The 6,750-nt window shown below is 47.3% G+C and overlaps 1 long non-coding RNA gene across 1 annotated transcript; it reads left to right on the top strand.

Moving 5' to 3' along the window:
• The first annotated feature begins 367 nt into the window (after positions 1-367).
• LOC140622426 (uncharacterized) lies at positions 368-1,636 on the top strand. The gene is made up of 2 exons (XR_012022191.1): positions 368-497; positions 1,445-1,636. It is a non-coding gene; the product is annotated as an uncharacterized lncRNA (long non-coding RNA).
• Positions 1,637-6,750: the final 5,114 nt, after the last annotated feature.

Below are 6,750 nucleotides of genomic sequence, written 5' to 3'. Positions count from 1 at the left end.
TTAAACTGGGCTTGAAAGCCAGAAAACATCGACAGGCAAAGAGAAGCACTGTGCAAGTTACAACTGAGAAAAAAAAAAAAAAACATACAAGAGACATGAGGATCCCATACGTGAGGAGGTGCAAAGAGGGCCAACGACTGAGCCGGGCTGACACAGACAATTCATCACAGGGCTAGCATTGAACCTCAGCCCAGGGATAAATTGTCCTAGCAGCCTGGAAAATGCCACCAAGGGCGGGCCAATCCCCATCAGATTACAGAGCCCTGCACTGATACAATTTGTGATTAGAACAGTGCTTGCAAATCTTTCCTCACACCCACCAAATGGCCCCCAGAGTGGGTGGATTCTCAAATTAGTCATATGAGAACGGAGGATTTAACAGAAGGGAGATTCTAGGAGGTTCTAGGCTCTTCCATTTGGAAATGTATCAGCCCTTCAGAAATGGGAAAACAGCTCAAGATGCGCACATTTTTCTGCCGACTGCCCTGCTGTCTCAGGTGGGGGAAGCAAGTCAGCCACCAGTGTAGACATGGTGCTTGGAAAGAGGTAGAAGGGGCTGGGTTAGTCCATGTAAAGGAGACATTTAAGGTGCTACAGCCACCACACCCTGGAAGGGGGGCAGGGGGGAGGACCGGTTATTCAGCTTCTCCTGCACAGCTCCTGTGTGGATACAAACCCGAGCCCAGGAAGGTCAGCCAGGTATCCTGCAGTAACCGAATCCGTGGTGTTGCGGTGCTTATCAGCACCATCGGCCTCTGCAGTTGTGGTTGAATAAGATTTTGCTGTTGTCATCTTGTTTGGTAACAGCAATAGCAAGTGTTGCAAGGGTAATTGTTACTTTGGAAGTGCCCTCTTGGCAGGTCCTGGTGGTGTACCTCTATGTGTGTGTGTGCGTGTGTGTCTGTGTGTTTGCCATCCTTCCGAGTCTTCCCAGAGCAGCTCTGGGAACTTGGATTCCACCTCAAGGAAGTAAGTAAGCATGGATTGGATTTAGATCCACCTCATCGATAGCAAACCCCTAGTGCGTGCCAGACCTTGTGCTGAGTGCTGTTGTGCTCTCAGACCTTTTAGGCTGAGTACCATAGGTTCCATTTTATAGGTAAGGAAATTGACGCTCAAAGACGTTAAATCATCTAGTCAAAACCATAGTGAGAGCCACTTGCCAAGCCAGCATTTAAGCATTTTCAGATGAGTTCCCTAGACATGGAAATTTTTTTTAAAAATAAAATCTTAGGAAGAATACCACTGTATAAAACAGGAAAAATCAGGCTGCTTGGGTAGAGGCAGGAGTCTGGACTTTGTAGCCCTGTCCACACACACCCCCCCTCATCTGCCTCTGTGATCTCCCTAGAACATTCCAAATAGCCCGATGGGTGGACTCCAGGTTGCCCCCAGCTTGAAGTATTATGAATCTGTGATTCTGAGAAGTTCCTGCTTCTATCAGTTGCAGGCTGTCAACACCTCCCCCTGGATGCGTTCTGGAATCAGCAAGATTGCAGAGAGGAGATCCTGAATTCCTTCATAAGTTTATATGTTTATGTAAGTTTACAAAATCTTAGAATGTGAAAGGTGGAAAAGACCTGAGAAATCAACAAGTCTAAAAACCCCACACACCTAATAAAATGATAATAATGTTTATTTTTATTGACTAATAGAAGTCCAGAGAGAAGAAATGATTTACACAGGGAAGTCAGCTGTTCAATTATCCTCTCTCTCTTTTAGAGAGGGGATGTTTGCAAATATACCAACTAGTGTCCTTTACCCCCTCAGATTAAATAAAGTGCTGGGTCAGGATCTGAGGAAGGCCCCTCAGCTGGCTTCACCCCATCAGCTGGATTATGGGGCCGTCCCAGGTGTTCTAGAAAAGGGATTGAAGTGCTGAGGGTGGCAGGCCTTGGGCTGGTCCAGGGGCTGGGCCGGGGGAGATGGCTATTTATGAACAGCCCAGAACCGGTTAGTAACCAGTCAATCCACCGTGGTGCATCAGAGTAGAGTAGCAGTCCTCAGCTTTAAGCATAAGTTCAGCAGAATACCCAAACTTGCAGGATTTCCTTGTAATTGCTGCAACTTTCTTAAGGTCACTGGGGCTTCATCCCAGTGCTAATGCTGCTTCCTTTCCAGGAGACGAAAGAAGAGGTAGAGGAACTGAACTTTTGCCAGCCGAGTGTCCCGTCAGCAAATTCCACCCAGATCCCCACAGGTGCAGATAGGTGAGGGCCATCACCAGGCAGATAGTGCTGTTCTCTGGTAATCGGGTTGACATCATCTGACAGCCTTAGAGATTTGAATCCCTTCCATGACTCTTGCCACCTCCCACCTGGTGGGGAAAACCTCAGGCTGGAAGCTGGGTGATAAGCAAAAGCAAATGCAAGGGAACTACAACATCACACTTCTCAAGGGAGAGTCCTTCTCTTAGGTTCTGGCCCAGATCCCTCAGGGGAAAAGAGGACCAGGGCCCCAGTTGCCTACAAGTGGGTGCAGAGAGGGAGTCAGGGTGGTCATGGAAATACATGCTCATGGGATTAGAAGGCGTGCGTCTTTATAGTCGTCAGTTAGTCCACCCGCAGCCAAGGCTTGAATCTTCAAAATGAACCATCTCTGACCCCAACCAGACTGAAAGAGGCTCTGTTTCCAAATGAGCCTTGGGCCCCCTCACTTCCAGATCTTTCCACTTATAGTTTCCTCAGCCTACAATTCCTTTCCTCTTCCTCTGCTGCTTCTTGGGCCCGTCTCCTTCTTGTCTTCCAAATCTCATTTCAGAAAATATTTAGGTAAAGGGCTACAGTAGATGTCCTGAGAAATGTTCCTACAGCTGCTGGGACTTCACCTATGCAGCATTTACTATGCGGCTTTCATCCCTGTCCCCCTCCCTGGACTGTGAGCTGTATTAGGGCAGCGACAGGCTGTATCATGCTGATCCAGCAGGGCCTCCACCAGGACCTGACAACAGAGGCACTAAAAAATGGAATGAATGAATGGATGAATGAATGAATTGCTACCTCTTGAGCCCTGATCTGGTATTTGTCTTCATAATCTCATTGCACCAGGCTTATGAAGAAGAAGAGACTTCTTAGGTTTATAAGAAGTAATGTTTTAATCCCCACTTTATGGATGAAGAAAAAAGCCTCTCAAAGAAAGGGGAAAAGAAACCACCCAGGCTATACATTTCAGACACACACGGGTTATTCATTGTTGCAAGTACTCTCAAAACTTTTATCCTCTTTATCCTCGTGGCTGACCTGTGAAAAGTTACTCTTATTATGATAAAATTTATCTTATTTATTTATTTATTTATTTATTATTTTAAAATTTATGTTGTAAATGTACATACCCCTTTTCCATGTACAGTTCTGTGGGTTTTGGCAAATGTGTCAGGTCGTGCAGCTTCCACTGCCATTGCAACACAGAGGGATCCACCGCCCTCCACGGGCTGCCCCATGGAGCCATGCATGCCCCGCTCCCCACCAGCGCCCTGCCAAGCACGGGGTGTTCTCCATCACTATAGTTTGCATAAGCACATTTTTTTTTTAGACAAATACAAAGCCAAAGCTCAGAGAATTTAAGTAACTCGCTCAAGGTAAACGGCTAGTGGGCCATCAGATTTTGCCTTTGAGCCCAGACATCAGATTCCCTGTGATGGTAGAAAGTGAGAGTGTGAAGCCAAGGAAAACAGGTGTTCGGTTCCCTGGCCCACCTCCCACCTCCACCTTGTCCTGGTCCGGCTTCCACGGAGGCAGGGCACACACAGCCTCATTACCCAAGACAGGATCTGATAAAGCCCCACCTCTGATCATCCACTAGGTGCTCAGGGAAGGCTGTGTTCCTACCCGGTGGAATGACCTGAAAACCATTAGGCTGGGCAGGCTGTGCTGTCAGAGACTGGTCTGTCTCCAACTCCCTGCTTATCTCCAACACAAGAGGGCTTGGAGAGCAGGTCCCTGCTGAACATTTACCTCTCAAACCACCAGCTTCCCCACCAGGGCCCCGGGCCGGGGGGCATTCGCCAGACAGGGGCACGATGGCAGGTGCGCCCGGCTTGCACAAGGTGGGTGCTGCCGCTAATTGGGTTGATGTAATTAACTGTTGTGGTTGTGCCTCCCACCCGCCCCAGAGGCCCGCCACGCTTTCAGCTGGAGCCAGCACACATGCACACACACACACACGCACACGCACACGCACACGCACACAGGCACACAGGCACACAGGCACACGCACAGGCACATGCACGCCTCTTGCTGCAGCTCTGAAAGCAAACAGGTTGAGAGGCAGCTTCAAAAGTGGCAAGCTGGAGCTGGACTGAGGCTGGGACAGGGCCATTCCCCTGGGGGTGGCGGCTTCGCGGGACAGGAGGGATCGAGAAATCATTTCATCTTCATCCTGCTTTTAATCAGGGTGGCAGGATATTGGTGCCACTTTTGTCTAAAGATAATCTCTTTTCTAAATAATAATAAAACAAGTACTTGTTTTGGGCTGAAGGAAGATAAGTGAGCTCTGATCTGCCCTGACACATACAGGAAATAGCTGCAGGCCTCCTGCCTCCCCCCACCCACTCTGGAGCCCCCGCTCCTGCAGGCCTGCCAGTCTGACACCCCCCTCCCAGGACTCCTCAGGAAGTAATTGGCCACTGATGAGGGCACACGCTCTCCTTCAGGCCGTGCGGCACCTTGCCAGCCACCACCCCATGAAACTGGATCCGTTCCTGAGGGCTTGGCAGGCCCGTAGCCCCGACACTTTAGATGCAGAAATCTCCAGGGACCCCAGGTTTTGCACCCCACACTCTCTGCTAAGGGGCTGCAGCAGTGACAACGGACCAGATGCAAGGCCCTCCCACAAAACCAGAACAGCAAGTAATGAAAGAAAGTTCACAGGCTGTAATAACCCCATTTTCAGGCCCAGTTTCCTAAATGAGCTCGGTGATCTCAGAAGAGTTGCTGCTCATCTTCTATACGAACATCATCTTTCCCATCTGGGCAACTGAATATGTAAGACTGGTCTTACGGGGTTGCAGAGAGGCTAGTGCATGGCAGGTGGCACACAGAACACACGGGATGGTAGTAATTATGATCACTCACCCCCATCATCGTCATCGCCGTTCCTCCACAGAGTTCAGTTTAAATAACAGTGTTTGGGTTTTTTTGTAGATTTAGACCTGACGTGTTCTCTGCCACTTGCTGCCAATCCACAATATGATACAATATGAAGAATGCCCCAGCCAACGCCCCATCTTTATCCCTGGATGGAACTTCTGCCCTGGGAGCCTGTTGTTTTCCCCCTTAAAATCGGTTATGCACCAAGCAATAGGTAAAAAGGTTTTGTCTTTCCCTGAGTCCAGAGCCCAGGACTAAGCCAATGCCCTGGATCTTTTCTCCCAAATCCTACCTTGGTTCCTCTGCCCTGGGTAGAATGAAAGATCCTTTCTAAACCCGAGGAAACTTCTAACCATAATAGAGTGCATGGAATAAAGAAGGAGGAGGAGGAGGAGGAAGAGGAGGGAGGAGAAGAAATCTCAAGAGATCACAGACCAGCAATGAAAAGATGAGAACCCAGAATCCTTTCCTTTTCCTGCCTCAGCCACTGGGGGTGCACATGCTGAGGTGGGTGCCGTTCCTCTGACCAAGAGTGGACACCTTCCCATCCTTACAGCTCTGTCCCTTGTCATGACGTCTGGGCATCAGAGGAGAGGGTGTGAGCCCCACAGAATATGGGTGGTCAAATCATGAGATGTGAGGTCATTGGAAAGCAGAAAGCTACCTTTTCCACTATAGCTAGCTATCACTGCATGGCTGGTTATGTCACCATCATCCATTCATTGGCTATTTCCTGGATCAGAAATTATAACTGACCCCCTCGTTTCACTGTCTTTTGAGCTACCTACCCCCCCACACACACATGCACACACACACACTGTTTCCCTTCTTAGATCTCGAAATCTGGGGCCAAATGGAAAAGAATATGGATCGGTAAATAATTCATAAAACAGTGCCTTAATTCATAGGAATCCTGGCAGCATGTCTGACGTTAAAGGTTAATTTAGCTGGTATCTTTGACCATTAAATGTACTTGAATTTTCCATCACACTAATACTTGGAATTTAAAGATCAGCTTTCATCTCAGAGCTTTGAGCTAGTGCTGACTTCAGCTTTGAATTATTTTACCTTCTTTGGGGGGAACAACTGAGGATCAATAGAAAACTTTAAAGATGTAGCTGGTATCGCATTGTGAATCAGATGACTTAATCTTTCCATTCTTAAACTACTCTTCCAGGCACCTTACAGCCTTAGTTCCTCACCCATAAGTTGAGGATATAATTATCCTTTTCTTCTGCTATGAAGAACTAGGCTAAAAATATGTAAAGTAGAAATCCCTAAAACCAACAGTAGTTATTTTTTTTAAATGGTGGGATTATGAGTAAACTTTTTTCTTTTCATATTTTCCTATTTTTAACACAAAAGTACTTATTACTTTTATCCTAAAGAGATATTTCAACTTCACATTTCATAAGGCTGTATACAGTGGAATACAAGTCTTTTAAATAGTCAAAAGGCATAATGCACAAGAGTGTTATTGCTATTCAGTTATTACTCCATTTCTCTATTGTTTATGCATTCTTAGGCCTCGTGGTGCCCTTTGTCTGGGGGAGGAGTCCCAAGCAAAGAATCTAGGGGATTCTGTGAAGCATCCTATACTCTTCTAGCCACTTAAAGACAAAGTCATTTAACCTGTGCAACCCTGTACCAATGCAGAATGTAG

This window comes from Canis lupus, chromosome 31 (assembly GCF_048164855.1).
Source record: "Canis lupus baileyi chromosome 31, mCanLup2.hap1, whole genome shotgun sequence".
Taxonomy (NCBI): domain Eukaryota; kingdom Metazoa; phylum Chordata; class Mammalia; order Carnivora; family Canidae; genus Canis; species Canis lupus.
Note: the sequence above shows the minus strand (reverse complement) of the source record. Positions and strands in the feature narration are given on the sequence as shown.